A 21,485-nucleotide genomic window follows, 5' to 3' on the forward strand; every position below is an offset into this window, starting at 1 on the left:
TGGTATGTTTCACCAGGTCACTGCTCATGTATAACAGTACTCTCATTTGTAGATACTTTTTGTGTATATTTATTTATTTATTTTTCCTTTGGGTACCTGGGATGGAACTTGGGTCCTTGTGCTTGCACAGCAGGCAGCGAAACCACTGCGCTAAATCCCCGGCCCTGTATATATTTATTATTGTAAATCATTTGCTGCCACCAGCAGTCTGTACGTCTGAACTATTACATGATACATCTGTATTTGGAATTTTAATTTTTAACTAATTGATCAAATTTTTAAAACTTCTTTTATTGTTTTAAATTAAGAACTTTTTTAACTAAAACTAGAAACTGCCATAGTTTATTGATTTTTACCTGAAACATTTACAATATCTCAAGAAACAAGTCTCAAGACTATATTTCACAGAGTAGGCACATTGAATCAACATTGCTTTGTAAATTTGCCATCCAGGATTTTGGGGTGGTATATCCATGTAAAGTTGAATCAGATTCTTTAGTGGTTTCCTATAGCAGTCCCCCCGCCTTGCTTCTATTTGGATATAGTTACTATGAGTCCATGAAATATAATGGAAATGTGAATAAAGAATTTAATACATGGCAGATTTTAAACATTGGTGTTTTAAACCCTTTGTGAATGTGATAGAAATTAGTGGTGTGGAGCAGTGTAAGTATTGAGGTGGTGGTTTGTGAAGTAGCCCAGTATTGCCTTAAATGAGATCACATTTCATTTCTTGTTTTATACGCGTGATCTTATAAAAGTTTTTTTCCCCCATTTTCTGAGATTTATAGATTGGTGTATAGCTTTAAACTGTAAAAACTTTTGTGGAAAGAATTTTTTAAACATTTTTATAAATCTGAAAAATTGCTATCATTAAAGGGAGCCCATCTTGTGTTTCTAAAATACAAGAATCCTTAACATAGTTACATAGCTGAAACACTTTCTGTAAGGAAGTTGGATGTTTTGATTTCACTGTTACAGACATTAGATTGTACAGCTCCATCTGTATTTTCTCACCATATCTGATGATACCCTTCATTAGATCAGTCTTCAAGAGCAGTATTAGTTATTATAATTGATTATTTTGATTATTCAGTATATAGTTAACTCTTATGGTTTAGCTTTTTCACCATATTTATACTGTGGATTCACGGCCAGAATGAGAGGTGATTTCAGGCGAGGTCATGAACGTCTTTTTAAAGTCTAACTAAAATCAGCTCTGGAAACAAAACATCTTTTCAATATTTACATTTTTGTTTGCCATGAATTGTAGCATTGAATTTTATATTATGTTTGTTATAAAGCAGTTACATTCACAATATTGTTAGTGTGAGATATTGATGATATTGTGATGATACAAAGATGTGTATATTCCCTGTGCAGCAGCATCAGATTGGCAGGAGCAATGAAGCACTTAACAGAAATTGCTGGTACTCTGAATAAGTAAGCATGGCCAAGGAATGATCTATTTTCTTTGGAAAATATTTTTTTAAGTTTTATTAAAGTAGTATAGTTTTTATTTTTGAGGGCTTAATGGGTGATATTGAATAGTTGGTTTCACCTCCTTAAGGTTTATTATCAATATGCATGAAACTTGACATTAAAATCCCTGCCTTTGGCAAGCCCACTGTTACTTATTAAAATAAAAGTTGTTTTGTGGATGATTAATACATGTTTTTTTCTAAATAATAATTTAAATCAGTGATTTTAGTATTTTTTGTGAACTGAATGTTTTCATACAGTTTTCTTAGAAATTGATCTAGCTCTTAAAGAAGGGCATTTAGCAAAACTGCCTGATACAGTGTGATGCAAGGAGATTTGTTTCTGATCACTGTAATGATGAACCACTGGTAAGTGAAGATGCCAGTGTATTAGGGCTTTTCTTTTGCGTGATTAGCTTAAGAAAATTGACCACTAGAAATTTACAGAAAATTTCTGTCATTGTTTTCCTACATTTTAGGGTGAAGAGTTTGCCAACATTGAATGAATTCCCTTTTATTCCAAGTACTGTATGCAAAAAGTAATTATGGGAGAGTGAGCTTTTTGGCATGGAACAGAAAAATCAAATTACAGTATAAAATAATTTGTAGAACACCATGTTGGTAAAATTTGATGTGGAATGTAATGCCTAAGTATTAAAAACCTTGAAGTATTAAAAAAAAAAATTGTACATTTGCATTTTACTTCCTGTAACACTATGTCTGTAGTGGAAATGCCTGCAGAAGGATTTGGAAAGTGCCATTAATACTTTAGAAGGGTTTTCCAGGGTTGTTCTGTCTTGACTGGGGCATGTACTGGGAACTGGGAATCACTGGCTTCATTTAAAAGGTTTGGGGAACAAAAACCTAACTCATAAAAATCTTTCTGTAGCCTTTATTTTGTGGCATTTTATCAAAATGCTGGCTACAAATGAGAGCCCATTTTTTGGCTTTCTAGAAACCACAAAACACAAACATGTCCCCAAAAGAAAGCATCTAACTAGTGGAAGACCTTACGCCAGCAGGTTTTTCTGCTCTGTGAATGAATTGGAGGCATATCTTGATTATTCTTGTATTCATGATGCAGAAGGATTCAAAGAAACATATTTTGAAGCTCATTACTGTTTGGGACTTTGTTTGCATTGGATGAAGAGCAGAGCTTGGCTTTTAATTAAAGCTCCAATTCTAAGAATTGGAATTTTGGGGGTTTGGGGGGATTTGTTTGGTTTTGTTTTTTGAGACAGGGTCTCACTATGTAGTTAAGACTGGCCTTGAACTAACTACGTAGCGCAGGCTACCCTTGAACTTGAGGTGACACCTCTGCCTCAGCCTCCTGAGTGCTGGCAGTATAGGCATGTGCCACCGTACCTGCCTAACAGTTAGGGTTTTTGAAACCAATGGTAAGATAATTGTATTATTACCACCAGATGCCTAAAGGGTGAAAAAGTTAGCACTGGTTACACAGTGTTAATTTTCATAATATCTCTTAGGTTATTTTTTTTTAATTTTCTGAGTTTTTCATATAAATTTTGCTAAACATGCCATTGGAAATTATGAAAACAGATTTTCATGAATTTTTGCTATAGCGGTGATGAATTTTTAAAAATGTAAGTTAAAAAGTACAGGGTTCTATTGAGTGTTCTGGTCCAGTGGATCATTTCTCAGGGGCCCTTCTGCCCTCAGCCTGTTCCCTGGGGACTTGGAAACTGCACACTTGCAGTGGACTTCATGACTCCTGTCCTAACAACCCCCCTTCACATCCACAGCACAATAGTTGTCGAGTCAAATCCACCTCTCTGCCTCCTCACAGAAGCGATTTGGGACTAGGAACCCAACAGGAAGGAGGCATCCATCTCAGCACAGCTTCATGCATCCACCCAGTCTTCATGCAGCCAGATCCTTCAGAGTTGACATGGAAATGATTCCTAAAACACTCTGCACAGGAGTGTGAAGTCTCTGAACCCTTGGGTTTCTGTGCCAAATGCACTTCACGGAGAAGACTGTTGTTGCCAAGAAAGCCATGGGCTGCTGCACTGCTGAAAGTTGCCATTGGCTGGGACTAATGTCCTAGATACCACTTTGGGGTTCTGTTTTTGTTATGCCGTGGGGCCCTGCATTCCCACTTTTGCCTCTGTGAAGCAGGGATAATATTATCTCCCTTAAATACCTCACAAACTGGCTATCAAATGAAGTATGCTGTTTGGGGAATATTGCAGGAATGCAAGGTATTTTCATGGAGGCAACATTTCTGAGGGCAGCACAGATTAATGGGACCTTAAAGAATTGTTGGGAAATTGTTTGCAGTATTTATGTGACACTAGTGGGTCTCATGTGTTTTAAACCATGAGTTTTCCCTTCTCCATAATATTTCCTCCAAATAACAAAAGAAAACAGCTTATAGTTGTGTGTTTCGTGGAAGCCTTAAATGGGAGCACAGGTAGTCAGAAAGTGGGTGGTCACCGGGTGGGGAAGCCTTCCAGTGCCATTCCTAGCTCTAAGTTACCACAGTGATCTCTGCAGATTTGCCTGTTCCCATGCACCATTCCCCACGCCTCACTTTGGAGGGAAGGAATGATGATAGGAAGTCATCCCTGTGTTCTTTTAGAACTGTTTGCAGCTCCTGTTTGAGCTCAGCTGCTCACCCAAGAGAGGCAAAGTCCTGAATGCTGGAGTCAGACCAGAAGGGCCCATTTCCTATTGGCTGATTCTGCCACTTACTAACCAACCCCCCCCACCACCACCACCACCACTGCCTCAGTGTCCTCACTAATAAATTAAATGCAAAAGAATTTTGTGGGCATTAAATTAGATAAATTTTAGCAATTTATTGTGTGTGATCATCATCATTAAAGACAGGAATTTATGAATGCCTTTTACTTGTACTAATATTTTTTAAAACATCTTTTTAAAATATTTAGATAAAACCAACAAACATGAACACATGAATTATCCAAACTGGCAAGTTCCAGTGGGCTGCTTCAGTAGTGAGGATTTAGGCAGCTTGGGTTCTGAAACCTTTGTCTCTTCTTCCTTCATCCTTCTTTCTTTGTGTGCGTGCCAACGTCTCAACCAAGCTTTTGTTTCATTTTTATATTCCCCTTTGCAAAAACTGTTCATAGAATATTATAAAAATTGAACAAGAGCTAAGTATAAATAAATGATTTAGGGTGTGGCTCAGAGGTAAAGTGCTTGTCTAGCATGCAAGTGGCCCTGGGTTTCATTCCCAGCAGCATATAAAAAAAAAAATGTGTAAACAAGCATTTAGAGATGTATTAATGTGTTTTTCTGCCAGGAACATTTGCATTTTAATATGAACTGAGCATTGAATAAACAGACTAAATCCCTCATGGGGCCGGGTCTTGCATCAGGCAGCCAGCATGCACAGCTACTTGGTGTGCAGGGGGCTTGACTAAGAGAACCCCAGGAAATGATTGTCCCCTAAGACTGTTCCTAAGAAGACAGAGGAGAGAGAGGAAGGAAGGAAGGTGCAAAAGAAAGGCATGAGATCTAGTTTGATTAAGTCTACACTCTAAGCCTGGCCTTGTGATAGGCATTTTTTGATGGTTACTTGGTTAATCCTCCAAATAGGCCTGGGAGGTGACATTATTATTGCTGCCTTTCCCCCTTTTGTTAACAGCTGTGAAAACAGAGGTCATGGGGTGCACAGCTGGCTGAAGGTTAATGGCTAAAAGTAGCAAAATAAGCTGAAGTCTGAATCCTGGACTGCCTGGCTTCACAGCCATGATTCTCTTAGCTACACCTGCTTATCACAATGACGAAAAGTAATTTTTCCAAAAATATGATAATAGTGCTAAAAAGAAATAAAGAGAAACAATCCAAAAATAGCACTATTGAGGTCACTGATGCCTTGAGAGAGGACAATGCGAAACTTACCTACAAAGGGTTCCCTCTGAGGATCGCTTTCCCTGCCTGTCTGGCCTTGTGAAATTACACCTTCCCTAATGGCTCCGAGCTGAGCTTGTCCCTTCCGTCAAGGGCAGCTTCAAGTTCATGGACTAGCTTCTTTGAAGGTTGTGGGTACCAATTCCAGGCAGCAAGATACTACTTCCAGAGATTAAATTAGCTTTCTTCAGTCCCAGCATAAAGCAGTACAACTCAATTGATTATCTTGAAGGGCCTTCCTGAATTTTTGTTGTCGTTATTCTTGTATTTCTTGAGCCACTGTGCTCTCCCAGTGGTGCCACTGTTAAGGAGGTTTGTCTGTGCTGTATTTTTGATTTAGGAATAAGAATCATCTGAATAAAGTCATAGGCATCTAATCTAGACCATTTTTCTCAGAGTTGCAAAGATGGAAATTCCAAACTGTATACATGCCCAAGGGCTAGGAATGGACTAGGACCTTTTTCCTGGAGTGTTTGAGCTATTTATATTATACTGCCGCAGATTGTTAGCAAGCTTCTTTCTGTTCGTTGATAGGGACATGAAATCAAAGCAGTCTGCTGCCACCTAGCCTTTTCCATTTCCATCTTCAGGAGCATCCCTCATTGTTTTACGGAGAGATGTTTTAAAGGAATTGTTCTTTTATCCCTGAGAGGGAGACACTGATAAAAGTACTGTAGAATCATACATCTCTCCCCATCATTTTACTTATATCGGACTTCATTTTAAGTTGGTCCTTGAGTAAAATGGATGACTATAGGTTGTGGAGTTCAAATCTGTTGCAATGAATAAGCACTGCATATGGATAGGGGCAAAAAATTCACATTTTCAGTGACAACGATTAATAGCCACCACCATGACCCTAAGCCAGCTTGTGAAATAGATGCAATCTTTTCCCAGGTTCTGGGGCACTTTTCAGTTTTCACAGCTGTCTCCTCTGCAAAATGAGTGTTTATTGTTGGAAGGGCAGTAGGGCCCTTACTCTGTAGGTTCCCATACTCTGGCCCCAGGCAGGCAATCTGAAGTCATCGCTGCTGATATTCCCGGGCACCTATACCATGTCAGGACAAGGCTGGGTTCTGGAGACATAGGAGGAAGTCTAACAGATGGCTCTGGCCTCAGGAGACTTCCAAAGGAGTTGGAGAGACAGAAGTTAAACACATTAGTCCATGATCAAGTGCAAAATTAGATAAGTGCATTGAAAGAGAAGTCAACCTCCCAAGAAATTGATATGTGAGTGGGTAGGACGTTGACGCTTGTGGAAGGAAAACACACAAGCTTTTTCAAAAGAAGGCTGAACAGGAACTAGCTAAGTGAATAATTTTTTCAGCCTCTGAGAAAAATACGTACCAAAGACATCTCAAGATGAGATAGGCCCTTAGGGAGGCTGAGGCAGATGGATCCCGAGTTGGAGGCCAGTCTGGGTAACCTAGTGAGACTCTGTCTCTACAGGTGAATAGGGCTGGGGTCATAGCTCTGTGGTAGAGGGCCCCTAGGTTTGATCCCCGGCTCTACAAAACACAAACAAGACTCTTCCACGAAAGATAAACGTATAATGTAATTAGTAGAATTAAGCAGGAGACAGCCCCCTTAAAGTTCTGTTCTCATGTAAATACAGTTCTGCTCTACGTGCAAGCCTAAGTAGTGGTGGTCCCAAAGAATGGTTAGGTATTGGTGTACCCATTGTCCACACAGCTAGCATGCTTACACTGTATACTCAACTTCAAAGAAAGTCCTCAAGGTCCTCTCTGTCCACTTGTTTCCCCGAATTCCTTCCCTCTGAGCTGCTTTTCATCAGACAAGTTGCACATCCTGCAAAGGTTCTCAGATTTCTCTAGAAAGAATGTTGCTTCTGTATTAAATTTGGAACCATCCAGAGAAGTAATGAATCTGAGCATTTTATGAGTAACACTTTGTGTCTAAAAGAGAGCTCTACAATTTAGCCTTAAACGTATGAAGATACCTACTATTCAAATAAGCAGCAATATTATTCCATTTAAGGGATTTTTAGCTTTGGATTAACATAAATAAGACTTGCAGGTTGAAAGATTTGTGTATGTCCTTAAGAAGATATTGTTTTCATTATAATATGTATAGTTTTTATTTACTTAATAAGATTACTGTCCTGGGCTTTCAGGACATGTATAAAATACAACTGGGGCATTAAAAGTAAAGATAAATTATCCACCCCAAACAATACTAGGAGGTTCTTACTAAAGAAGCTTGAATCTAGCATATCAGGGAAAAACTCCCCAAGGAGTGTTTAATTAGGACTCTTTAATAAAAACTCAGCAGGACCACAACCAAACTCTTCGTAAAAATGACCCAGGCCTTAGGCTCCACATATTACAGAACCTGAAACCCTGAAAGTAGCATTGTAAAAGCTGATTTTAATTGCTCTGGGAATGAGCTGGAAAGAGGCAGCCCAGGCTTTCTGGGTTTCTGTAGAAAATGAGTGGGATTCTTGCCAAGTGTGGACCCTTGTTACCAGTTTTCAGCACCAAGAGTGTCAAAAAGGAAGAAAAGGAAGAAAAGAAAAAGAAAACACATTATCATTATCTGTAAATGAAGGATATCACAAGAGTTGTCCCCTTCTGTTCTAATTTGTAGAGTATATTTCTCCCTTGACTTATTCAGAAAATAGTTAACCATGGAGGGGTTATTTTTTATAAACGTGACGGTAGCAGAGATTCTCTTAGAGGTAACTCATTCATGTCAAAAGATCCAACTATTTTTCCTTTGCTTCCTTTTGACCCAAGGAACTGGATTTGTGGATTTAGCTGAATTTTGACAGAGGCCTAGGTTCTATGGCCAGAGAGTTTTGTTTTGTTAAAAACACAAGCTTTCGACATACTGTATATGCTTTGTGTAACAGTTTAAAAGGCTGTAACTGTAAGTAACAAGAAACCTAGACTTAGAATAGCTTCAACAAATTGGGATTGCTTATAAATAGTTGGCCACTGGAAATGTTTCAGCTGTTGTATGCTGTCAACATTTGCCTAGGGCCAGCATATATGAAATTTCCTTGGCCTTTTCCTATGATGACAGATGGTTATTGCAGCTCCAGATATGATGTCTGAGTTCCAGACAGTGAGACGAAGGAGGGAAGGGATAAAGAGAAGGGGTAGCTCTAGTTGTCTCTAGAAACATAAAAGCCCCTTATTGAAAGGGGCTTCAATCTTCCTCATGGTTCCCCCAAACTTCAGCTTACAGCCTATTGGCCAGAACTATGTCATGTGGTCTTCTCTGATGAACAGAGAATGGAAAAGTAAATGTCTGGTTTGCTAGTCTCTACAAGAAAGGCAGCCAAGTTGGAGGGGATTCAAAAAGGTTGAGAGCTATCCACATTATTGACCACATATGGCTTATGTTACCAGATAACTTGAAAGACTTAAGTCAATTTCTTAAGGTTGCTCAAGGACAGGAGTATAGTAAGAAAAGAAAAAAAGCTAAGATTTTTTTTATGTCAAATGCAGAGTAAACTTTGGAAAGAGCGAGGTAGACTGGAAAATAAACAAGAAATTACCTAAAAAGACTTGAAACCAGATCTTATAAAACATTAGGCAAGACGGTCACTACTAATCAACCCCAAGGTTTTCCAAACCATAATATGGATAATAGTGAAGGTATTTCTCTCAGTTTTCACAAATGTCACCCCAAAATTTATAAATACAGACTCCACCAAAAAATGTATACATCGGGAAAAGAAACACTTGCATAAATATTTTACTACTAAATCTATGAGACATCACGAGATTAATACAAGTTACCTTTGGCCTGTACAATTACAGGAGGTGCTTAAAGTGGTGGCCATTAGCTTCCAGACATTCATTAGCATGGTAAACTGCTGAAATGTGTATACATTTTTTGACAGACTCTATATTCGTATATACCCATTACAGTGTTTAAAGTGAAAAATTTTGTTTTGGAGAAAGAAGAAAAAATTCAGCCCAAAGAACAATTGGCCAAAATGTTGTCATGTCTACAAGATGAAAAGAATAAATAATAATTGCTTAGGATATTTTAATCGTATTAACTTTTGAAGTAGCTGATGTCAAATCAATTGAATTTAATCAACTCAACAAATGCTTTCTTTAGCAATCATGCTGCGTTGCTCTGTTGAGGGATCCTGGGGAATGAGTGACCTAAGAAGCTAGCACAGAAAGATGAATGAAACCAGAGAGTCAGGTATGGGCTCTGGCTCTGCAAACAAAGAATCTACTTGTTTGAAAGCGTTTGTCTGTTGCTAAAGTAAACTGTGTGTGAGTGGAGTGTGGAAAGATAGTGTCCTTTCAAAGAGAGAAAGAAGCTAAGTGGAAGCAAGAAAAGTAGGAAATAGAACCCTATATTTGAGCAATCCAGAGTGATTGTGCCTTCCTGCAGCTGTGGGAAAAGAAACTTGAAAACATAAATTTGGATTGCAGAGGGTGTGAATGAGGAACTCAGCATGGGACAGTAGTAGGGGTTTGGGTTCTGAGAAAAAATGGAGCTTTTTAAATGGATGTATCTGTGACCATTGAAAAATATTTCTAGAAATTATCAAAATTTTTCTGGGAAAAAAATCACTTTCTACATTGCAAACATGTACCATAGAGGAAACATGAGTGTTGTTATGAGCTAAATTGTTTCCCACTAAAGTTTGTATGTTGAAATCCTAATGCCAGTGCTTCAGACAGTGACTGTATTTAGAGATGGGGCTTTGAAAGAGTGGTTAATGTACAGTGAAGTCACTAGGGTGGGTCCTAATCTGATATGACTAACATTCTTGCAGCCTTGTAAAAAAAAAAAGAGAGATGAAGACAGTACACATATAGATGCGGACATACACATGCAAGTGTGAACACATGCCTGACCATATGAAGACAAAAGGAGAATTGGCCATCTACAAGCCAGGAAGAAAGATTTCCAGAGGAAACTAACCCAGCCAGCTCTTTCATCTTAGACTTCCAGCCTCAACTATAAGAAAATAAGTTTCTGCTGTTTCAGTCTTCCAGTGTTTGCTCTTTTGTTTATGGCAACTGCAGGGAAGTCATATAGCTAGCAAATATTTTTATTTTTAAAGGTAATGAGGTCAAAAGCTAAATTTATAAAGGGACAAGTAGAAAAAAGGCAGTTTCTGGAAACATTGTATAGGTATAACACTGTTGAAATGCACAACCACTGCAATGGGGTGAGGAGATGGAAAAATTCAGGGAGGGTGAAGGTCTCAATTCTGGGACCCGTGCTATCTGGAAGGGTTGGGGTTGGTGGAAGAAATAGGTGAGTGTGGACTAGACCATGTTTCTTCTGCAGTATGCTTGTCCTGAGGAATCTGTCAGGAGTTAGAATCGTGTGGCAGGCATGAAGCCAAACATGAGATAGCTAAGAATGCCAATGATGAGCAAAATCAGACAAAAGCCGTATCCTGAACAGCCAATGAATGAATTGTGCAGTTCATGTTACGTAGTTGCAGTAATATGACTAAATTGGTAGCTTTCATATACACAAGTAATTTCAATGTCACAGAAAGGCCTTTATCTCAAAATCAAATAAACAAACTAAAAAAATATAATCTTCCTGATAGCTAATGCAGAGGTTAAGACCAAACAAGAAAATACCTCAAAGGGAATCATGGATTCACAAGAATGTGAAATTCAATTCTTTTCCCAAGAACAAATTTTGAGTAGCATCAGTGGAGACCAGGAGAGCTTGAAGAAAACAGTCTTTCCCTATGCAGGAGAGGATGTTGTAGGGAGAGGTGAGGGAAATCCCAGGAAGAGCGGGTTGTCTGGGGCTGGTTTAGGGACAGAGTCCAAACTGTCTCACAATAGCTAAAGGATCATATTTACCTTACAAAGAAAAGTTGGTTTCGACTACATATTTGATGTCTGTGCCAGGTTTTACCCTCTGGAAAAATCAAAAATGTACAATAAATTTTCTACATCAAGAGAATACTCCATACTTTTAGATCTTGTTATTGAAATATCACTTGGGTCCCCAAGCATAGTACTTGGCTGAGGTGCTTGCATGGATTGTTTATATTGCTCATTAATTAATGTGATGAATGAATGTATTAAAAATAGGACTCCCAGTTTTCATACTGAAGGCTTACACATAATAGCACCTAAAGAGCTAAAAACCTTTAGAAAAGTACTGCGTTATTTATTTACAGAATAGCTTTGACTCATTTAATAATTAGGTTTTATAATTACTTTGTAGATTACTTTTTGACTTTCTACAATTATAATTGAATATTATGTTCCTATAAATCTAAAAATACTTTTGGTGTTGCTAATACTGATTAATTTCCCTTAATGTCTTTGAGACTATTATGTCTGGAGATAAAAAGAAAATACTAGTGTGGCTCGAAAGACCCAAACTTCTCAGATGTTCACTCATTCTATACATACTTTTTCATACCTGCTATATTTCATATATTTATCTTCATGTTAAAAAGTAGACAAATAGAGTCTGTCTTCACAATTTTTACATTCTTTTATACTGTATTTAACCCATACAGTTTTAAGTCCAAATTGTAGGAACAAAAATGAAAGAACACTTGCTAAGTTTTAATTTTTAAAATCATCCTGTTTTGCCTAACATTGAGTATAGATAACATTGAGTATAGATGCATTCAACTTTTTACATTTTGATACCTGGTGTGTTATTGTAAGTAAAATAATAACCTTCAGACATTATACTTATTGAGTAAAGATTAACATATATGTAACGTATTTCACTGTTTTAAAATATTTAGCAATTTCAGTATGAATTTAGATAAAACAGATAATAAAATCAGAGGATATAATTTTGAGAACAATTTCTTCCTGGAGTAAGTGTTCTGATTAGATTTAACCAGGCCCTCATTAAAAGGTACATGTCCGTGCTTTACACTCAAGAGGGTTCCTAGCAAATGACCCCATGAAAACATTTACGTGGAATTCTCATCTCTGCCAAATGTGCTGGATTTTGGCATGGAATCAACAATGCTGATGTAATAGTAAGCTAACTTGGATAGAAAGAGCTCCCGACCTTCCTTTCCGGTAGGTGTAGTCTCATGGAAAATCACCTTTGAATCCAAAAAACTGAATGATGCAATGGGGGAAATGATGCCTGTGGGAAAATCTAGAGGAAGTCCCCAACTGATCAGTCTCCTTTTCTACCTCACTCTCAGATTCTGTGGGGAAACTTCCTAAAGGGGCCTCTTGTCAAGGATCATACAGTCAATGGCCATTTACTGACCAGCAGCAGCATGTGGAAGGCACAGCGCCTACGATTACAAAGGAGCTGTGAGGGCTGCTGAGCAAATGAGCTACTCTGCACCCTCCAGGCCTGTAGTTGGCTCTGATAGAGTCTAGCCTATGATCTGCCAGAAAATATTTGGCAAAGAGCTCACCTGTTCGCATAAGTACAAATATTCAGTTGACATGATTCCTCAAAGAGAGTTGTGAGGGTGAAAGTAAGTTCATTGTCCACCTGTAATCGTCCTGAACTTCTGAGGTAATGGATGTGAAAGTGCTTTATAGAAACACAATGCAAATACAAGGCACTTTCAGTGACTACTTCAGTACCAGAGGCTCTTGTGGAAACAAAGAGAGACACACATGGACCCGGGTCCCACATGAATAGACTGTTTTGCCATCCATTTTAGCCCTCTGAAAGAGTGTAGTTCACATCCCTTGCAGTGACTCATCTAGAGTGTCCTTTGGTGAACTACACATAGGCATTGATGTTCTTTGTTCTCCCAGCACATACCTGTGGTCCTTGTAACATTTGATGTGTACATTAGAAATCCATGATGTTTTTCAGGCAAAATAAAACATGTGAGGTAGAAGATCGGCCTAGAGCCTAAAGCATCATATAATGCACTCCCAAGTAACAGCTATATTTTATAGTATGTATGTGCCAGAAACAGAGAAACAGAGATGGCTCAGTTCCTTTAATTCTCACAACAAACATGAAAGATGTACCATTATTACCCCCACTTTACAGATGAGAAAACAGAAGGGTATAGAAGTATAGTGATAGACCCCGAATCACACGCAGTAAATGGCAGTGTCAGACTCAAATCTAACAGGTCTGTTGCCAGTCTGTATAATTAGCATCTGCGCTATATACTTTTAAGTATTAGTTTTATGTATACTGCTCTATTTCTAATAAAAGTTGTACTATTTTGTAATATATCTGTCATCTTAGTTTTCACCAGATTTTAGCCCATGAGAGACTTCTCTGATGATTATTGTGTATACAATACTTTCTATTTGCAAAATATTTATCAATTGCAAATGTTGTACCATAAAATAATTTGAGAAATCCTCACTAAAGCAGAAAATAAACATGTGTTATATTAAAGGTGGACTTCATTAAGTAAGTACATACAGCTAGGTTCCACTTTATTAATTTTCAGCTTCTCATTTCTCGGTATACATGATCCGAATGGTTTTCACAGGGAAGTCTCAAGTGCTCTTCTCCTGTATGCTGCTGCTTTTTAAAGGTAGCTCATTTTCACTTACTTGTTCATCATCCTCTTCCTTCCTGCAATTCCAGAAGCCGTGTTACTAATTACTGACCTAGTCAACCCTCAAAGAGGACAAAGGCAGCTAAAATTGGAGTGCTCTTTACTTTAGAATCACAATGGATTTTCCATTTTTTAGAAAGTGTAAAGCATTTTTAACTGAAGGGCCCAGAGACCTTTCAGTTATATGGGCACTTCAGTTTCTGCTAAAAAAAAAAGTTATAATTCAATTTTTCTTTTTAAAAAGTATTTCACACACAATTTGAAGTATCTGTATGTGTATATACATGCAACAGGTATGCACGTATGTATATGAATTTTTCATTCTCGCGTTAGCATTTAAAGCCACAGAATTATAATGCTCATACTCATTGCAGAGATATTTCTCAAAAAGTTAGCAAGAATAAAAAATAGTACTAATTACAGTAGGGGATGAATAGTTGTAAATCACCTCGTCACAGAGCCTGGCTGATAGATGCTCCAGAAATATTTATGAAACTAAGATGAGCTATCACTGAACTGCTATCTCTGGCCTTGGAACCAAGAAATGAAGAAGTTGGGGGCCGGGGATTTAGCTCAGTGGTTTCTCCGCCTGCTGCGCAAGCGCAAGGACGCCAGTTCGATCCCCGGGACCAAAAAAAAAAAAAAAAAGGAGTTGGTAAATACAGTGGACACTTGACTTACAAACTCGATTAGTTCCCGAGGTCTGCTTGTAACTCAAGTTGGTTGTAAGTCAATACACCTGAGATCTGGATTTTTTTACCTGGGTACACACTATAGATAACAAAAGGCAGATGAATCTTCCATTAACCTAATTAACTCAAGTTGTTCGTATGTCAGGCTGGTCACAACTTGAGGGTCCACTATATATGAGAATTGAGAAGGAATTTAGAAATGATCGAATGCAACCCTTTTGTTTTTAAGATGAAGAAATCACTTCAGGAAAGCCTTCTCCAAGACCACACATTTGTTTAAAGGCAGATGCTGTGTTCATCACAACGTGTACTTCCGCACTCCCACCTGTTAGCGCATCTGCCGTGTACCTCACCCCTTTGAAGTGCTGGCCAGCGTTCTCACACAGTGCTGCCCAAGGCTAAGTTAATGCACCCCTGTGTGCCTCTAAATTTCTTAGCCACATTTTAAAAAAATTGTAATAAGTGAGATGAATTTTAGGAATATATTCAATTCAATATCATAAAATATTATAATTCCAATAACACTATAAAATTGATTAAGCAATTAATTTCCCATTACTATAAAAGTTGGTCATTGTTATCTCACTTTTTTCAGGTTTTTCAAAATCTGGAGTGTAAATCATATTTTCACACATCTCTGTTTGGATTAACCATGTTTCAAGTACTTAATAGTGACCTGGCGCTTTGAACTACCTTGTTAGGCAGAATGGCTCTAAAATCAAAGGGAAAGAAAGTATTATTATGCATTTTAAAAGTTGCAGTATTTTATTACTGTATATTTATTTATTTTGGGGGGCGGTACCAAAACCACTGAGCTAAATCCCCAGCCCCATTACTGTGTGCTTCTAAAATTCAATTTTAACATAAATGCACAAAAATAAACTATTCCCTATACGGAGTCAAATATATATAGATATTATACAAGTGTACATATATATGTAAACAAACCATCAAAATTACTGAATTAGATTGTTTTAGATACAACTTCTGCCAGACTTTCAAGGAAGCAATATCTTCCACCTTACACAAATTATCTCATTTTTCAAGTAACTCTCGACAAGTATACAATAAATTCCATTTGCAGCACAAGAGAGACTTAAACTGCTAAGTAACTTAAAACTATGACCCAGCAGATCAACAGTACCACACTGTTGATTAGCAACATTGTATATCGTTATCCATCATTTCCATATGCAAACGGAGAGTTGGTTCTGCTGTCACATAAGGGTCCTGCTGCTTGACAGACTGCTGCATAGGTCCTGCTTACCAGGTATTGTACTTACCAGAAAAATGAAAGAAGGAAGAGAGTTTGTCTTTCTCATCACTCTTCAAAATCTTGTTTCTAACAAGAAATTCTGTAGACGCAGAGACTATTGCATTATTCAGTGTTAATTCCCTGAAAAGTTAATGTCATTATGGGTTCAGGTAATGCCTTGACCTTTTTTTGTATATTTGTTCAAAGCTTTGCTATATATGTTGGTTGGTGGGTTTTTCCCTTTTTGAATTCCTTAGCTTTTGAAGTAATAACAGCTGAGAGGGGAAAGGAGAGGCAGGGGGTGGAAAAGAGAAGAAACTGATTCAGATCACATTCCTGGAAGCTTCTGATTTGGTACAGTACAATGCTTGAGATAATTTTATCTCTTTTTCAAAGGTCTATTACACTTTCCTTTTTTATTCTCTGCCCCAGAACATTAATCAGAAGACTACTCTAGTCTTTCCTCAAAGTTAATGGCTCCACATTAATAAGGTTTTTTTATTAATTAATATAAGGCAATGTAGCCTTGTCTTTAAATTTTTAATTCTTTTAGATGTTTATCACCAAACCTAGATTCTTATTACTCTCAATGAGTGAAGCAGATAGACATGTTAGAATGTTTGTAGCTATACGTAGCAGAAAACTACAACACGATTGGATTAAACCATAAACATCCCTGATATAAGAAAGTCAGTCATGTAGTAACACAGGAACATTATCAATTGCCTGAGTCCTTTTCATCCATATCTCTTGTCATCCTCAAGAATTGATTAGTCTTCTGACAGATGTCTACCATAATTCCAGTTCTATGCAGATAACTAAAAATGCAGAAAAAGGAACATGTTTTCTTCATGCTGTCTTTTTAAAATAGAGAAAAATCCTTCCCAGAGAGACTACACCTAGATGACTTCCCTTCAATGCCTCACTGAACAAAATTGTATCATGTGTCAATGTTTTAGCCAGTCACTACCCCAGAGACATTACCTCCATGACTAGCTGAGACTAGCAAGTCTCCCATGTGGGGCTGCACCTGAGGCTCGCTGCCCTGTAAGTACATGGCTGCAAAGTTTTGTGAGTATTTGGATTACACTAAGGGCCTAGTAAAAAGGAGGAATGGTTCTTGGTTGGGACATATATAGAGTCCACTTCAAATAAGTCAGAAATGGTGAAGGGCTTTAAGATATTGTCAGTGGGGCTAGAGAGACTTGGACTGTTTTGATCGATATTAAGGAGTTTCAGCTAAAGAGCACTTGGGTAATATTAGATGAGCGACATAAGTATTCTGCCTGGTGCAACTAGGACATTGGTGATGACGTTTATTTTGAATTAAGATAATATCCAAAGGAGAAGCAGTTTAGAGGGAGAGTAGATCGAATTGTACCTGAGTGTGAATGGCAGGGGCCTAGACTGTTTGAAGGTCAAGAAAGGTTTTCTAGTCCTTAAAGCACTTTCAAATACTAAGGCATGTGTTAACCAATAACTGACAGAGGACAGTACTAGGGGTACTGAAGTTTATTGCAGAAAATGATGAGTAAAACAAGAGAGAAATGAAGGGGTTTAGAAAAAGAAGTACTCCTCTCAGGGTGAGAAAAAAGTGGGGGAATCTGGAGTTCCTCGTGAAATGTATAAATTTTAATTGAATCTTCAATAAAAGATTTGACGTACAATTATGTGTGGTGGCAAACATGGGTAATCCCAGCGCTGGAGGGTAGGGGTGGGGGGCTGAAGTAGGAGGAGAGCATGTTTAAGGATAGCCTGGGATGAATAGTAAGTTCAAAGCCAGCCGGAACTACATTGTGAGGCCAAAAAAAAAGGTTTGAATCCAGCTGTGTTGATGTATGCCTATAATTCCAGCTATTTGGGAGGCTGAGGCAGGAGGATTGTAGGTTCAAGGCCAGCCAGGGCAACTGAACAAGCTCATGTCTTGAATTAAAAAGTACTGGGACTACAGCTCAGTGGTAGAACTTTGCTGGGTTCCTTGCCCAGTACCTCAAAAAAACTTGACAAATAGGAATTGAAGAAAGGTGGGGTCACTCCACTCTCTGTAAGGCAGATTTGAGGAGTGGTGAGGAGGAGTTGGGTTGCTAGGGCAGGTTTGAATGGATAAAATCAATAGGAAGCTTGTGGAATAATTGCATAAAATATATTTCCTCTATTACTTTCATTGCAAACTGTATTAGTCAGCTATGCTACCGTAATGCTACATACAAAATAGTAGCATCTTACTCACCGGTGTGCTTGTGGGTCAGTGCTCATCACCTCAGTGTGCGTTCGTGAAGTTTGCATTCATATTTGTCCCTCAGGTCGCTCCTTCTTGGACAAACAGTTTCCCTCAGCATACTATGGTCATGCAACAGGTGACCATTCCAGAAACTCTTGGTACTTCACAAGGCTCAGCTTAGAGCAAGCAGGATCATTTGCACCCATTTTCTCTTAGTCAAAATGCATGATCCTGCCCAGTATCACTGGGCCGGGGACGTAGCTCAGTGGTGCTGTGCCTGCCTCGCAAGCACAAGGTCCTGGGTTTGATCCTCGGTGCCAAAAATGAAACAAAATGTCCAGTATCATTGAGGGTGGAAGGTAGGGGCAAGGAAGACACTGAATCTTTCTAAACAATAGTCTAATATGTAACATAGGAGGAGTAGAATTGGATTTCGCTGAGCAGCCATGAAATTCCTAGAACACCAGGATTCTCAGCTACAGTGCCTAGCGGGCTTAGTGACAAACTCAGGAAAGCAGTCTCAGTAGAGTGACCTTTTTCTTCCTCTACGCTTGTGCTATTATCCCAAAGGGATGACATGGGCTGGTAAGTTGGTCACTGGGCCAACTAGGCAAAATAGAACCAGCAACTTCAGGAGCATCTCATTTTCATGATCAGTTGCCTTTGGTCTCATGCAGCAACATTGCTCCATTCTCCTAGGCTTAATTAGAGGCTGCTGTTGCCTTCCTCACCAGCCCTGCTAGTGAGTGATAAAAACTCAAACAATAAAATACTTGCACTGTTTTCCTTAATATGTAGTTTTTGGACTTCTTCCAAAAATCCAACACATTTATGAAAGTTGAACCAAGTCACTGTGCTAATTATTCTACCAACTGTGTATCTTAATTAGTTGTTTAACACGTGGTCCGCAGAAGTGACATGGGTTTCCCCCATTGTATAGCTAACTTACATACCTGAGATTTGAAGACATCTTCAAACTATTTTATTTCTAGAGAGCAAATGAATTGCTGCATAAATAAGAAATTTTAGTAGTGTTTTTTAATTCCTGAATCAAATATATGGCTAAGGTTGTATTTAATGGATCCATAAATTCTCAACCCCAAATGGCTCCATGATGCTTGAGTAGATCCTGTAAATAAAGTATGTGCACACATACATGTGAGAGCCTTGTTTTATAAAACATGTTTTAATAAGACACCAGTGATGTGGTCGTAAAATATAAAAGTGAAGCTCACTTCCTGCTTCTCTATACTTCCCAAATTTCATTCAGCACTTTTTCTGCACTTCATTCTGTGCTTTTTTTGCTACTGGCAATGATTAGTGAGCCTGAAAAGGCCGCATACAGTGGAGGAAGAGATGTCCTTCCTGACACTCTTCAGTCCTGAGGCTCCAAGTCCACAATTCCTTAGAAAATTTCTAGCTTCACTTTTAGGGTTCTTTTCCCCCTACATATTAAAAGAGGTATTTGAGAGAAAGGAAAAAGAACAGGGAAATCACAAAGACAAGAATTTCAGCAGGAGACAAGATTTTAAAAGTATATTTATGTTTAAGCATTAAATATTACCTGTCACAGGGGTTGTCATTGAAGAATCTCAGTGAGCCCTGAGCATGAAAATCTGGTTCAGGAAGAACAATACATTGGAAGATGCCTGGCCACACATGTCATAGGAGGAAGGCCCTGGTCAAGTCTAGTTTCTAGGAGTGCATTCCCAGGGGCAACAGAGAAGTTCAAGTCTAGTTTCTAGGAGTGCGTTCCCAGGGGGAACAGAGAAGTTGCAGGCTGGGTAATACGGCAGCTGCATTGTGAGAATGAATGAGGATATCAACTTGGAAGAGTAAGAGTAGAAAGAATTCAGAGAGATAGAATAAAAGCTGAAATTGGTAGAAATAGGTTAAGCTTAATGTAAAGGTCATGAGAGCCTGTATTTCATCCGTGGCTGGAGTACTTTTCTGCACTTCACCTGGGATGGGTCCTTATACCAACCAATTTGGAAATTGAGCTTCAGATTTTTTTATTTGCTACAAAGAAATTGATTAACTGAAAAAAAAAAGGTTACTTAATTGATTTGTTTTAAGGTAAAAGAAACAAAAGCCTTCAAAGAGAATTGTTGCTTGATTGGTAAGTGGGTTGATTTGTCAATAAGAAAATGGAAGGAAGGAAGGAAGGGAGGGAGGGAAACAAAAGAATGAAAAGTGAAATAAGCGTTCTCTAATTTCACAGTTTTTAAAATCGAAGCTGGATGTGCTGGCACACCCCTTTTATTCCAGCACTCAGGAGGTTGAAGCAGGAGGACTGCTGTGAGTTTGAAGACAGCCTGGGATACATAGTGAGTCCAAGGCCAGCCTGAGCTATCTAGCACGAGTATGTCTCAGTAAAGAAAAAGTCTAATAATTATTACTAAATTATGCCCTCTTCATCAGATTTTTGACCATTTTTTCAATCTATACAACTCAGATGTGTCCTATTTCAGTGTGTTGTATTTATAAAATGGTTTTTGAATTTTAAAAACATATGAATGTTAGTATTTTTATAAATCACAGTAGACAAACTGTGGATAATGAATTATATCAAATAAGTATGATTACAAGTAGATACTTTTAAGTTAGAATTAAGTAACGAGTTAATAGACTATTTACCTGGCATGCAGGAGATATTGGGTTTGATACCCAGCACAGCCAAAACTAAAGCAAAAATAGAAATAATTTCAGTAAGTTGTCAAGGCAAAATATTTCACCTTGTTTCCTCCTGTATTTAGGTTTCTTATAAAACATAGCTTATATTTATATATAAGGTATTGTCCATAAAGCCTCAAATTATATATAATATTTTATATTTTAATAGGTCAGTCATACCCTTTTGGATACTGTGTTCCTAGTCTAAGTGCCAAATAGTGTTTTAAATTCATTTAGGCAATTTGGCTAGCATTTCTCTCATCTAATCATCAACTTATCCATAATAGGGAGTTTGCCTGCACACTTACATGCACACTCACACACTCACACACACACACACACACACACATGGAGGGGAGAGAGGGAGAAGGAGAGAGAAAGAGAGGCTCTACAATAGGAGACAAGAAGATTGACTGGAGACTCAGGAAATCAGAAAAGTGTGACTGGGAATGTGACAGGACTGCTCTAACACTGTTGGTTCATACTAGGTGGCTGCTTCCCTGATCCTGGGCAGTAGTTTTGTTTTATTGTTTTAGAAAAACTGGTGTCAATACCGAATAGTTTCTCTAGTGTGAGAAACTGAAAGTATAAATAAGGACTAAAAGGTATAATAGATAGTGTGAAATAGGAAGAAAAGGGGCAAAGGGGAGGGGGAAGTGGGAGGGGTAGGGGAGAGGAAAGAAGGGAATGGAATGAATACGAGAAAATGGAGAAATGGAAATAAAGTCTTTGTAGATAGGGAGGGATGGAGCGGTTGAAGGGAGGGCAG

General features: G+C 38.2%; 1 pseudogene across 1 annotated transcript in view; it reads left to right on the top strand.

Moving 5' to 3' along the window:
* Positions 1-17,309, top strand: part of LOC147824449 (zinc finger protein 292 pseudogene) — a 32,632-nt pseudogene extending 15,323 nt beyond the window's left edge. The window contains exon 2 of the transcript XR_015442367.1: positions 1,961-17,309. The product of XR_015442367.1 is annotated as a zinc finger protein 292 pseudogene (transcript). The remainder of the gene's footprint in view (positions 1-1,960) is intronic.
* The last annotated feature ends 4,176 nt before the right edge of the window (positions 17,310-21,485 follow it).

This window comes from Heterocephalus glaber, unplaced genomic scaffold (genome assembly GCF_053883595.1).
Source record: "Heterocephalus glaber isolate CG9 unplaced genomic scaffold, H.glaber_assembly_v1.0 deba00001543, whole genome shotgun sequence".
NCBI lineage: Eukaryota > Metazoa > Chordata > Mammalia > Rodentia > Bathyergidae > Heterocephalus > Heterocephalus glaber.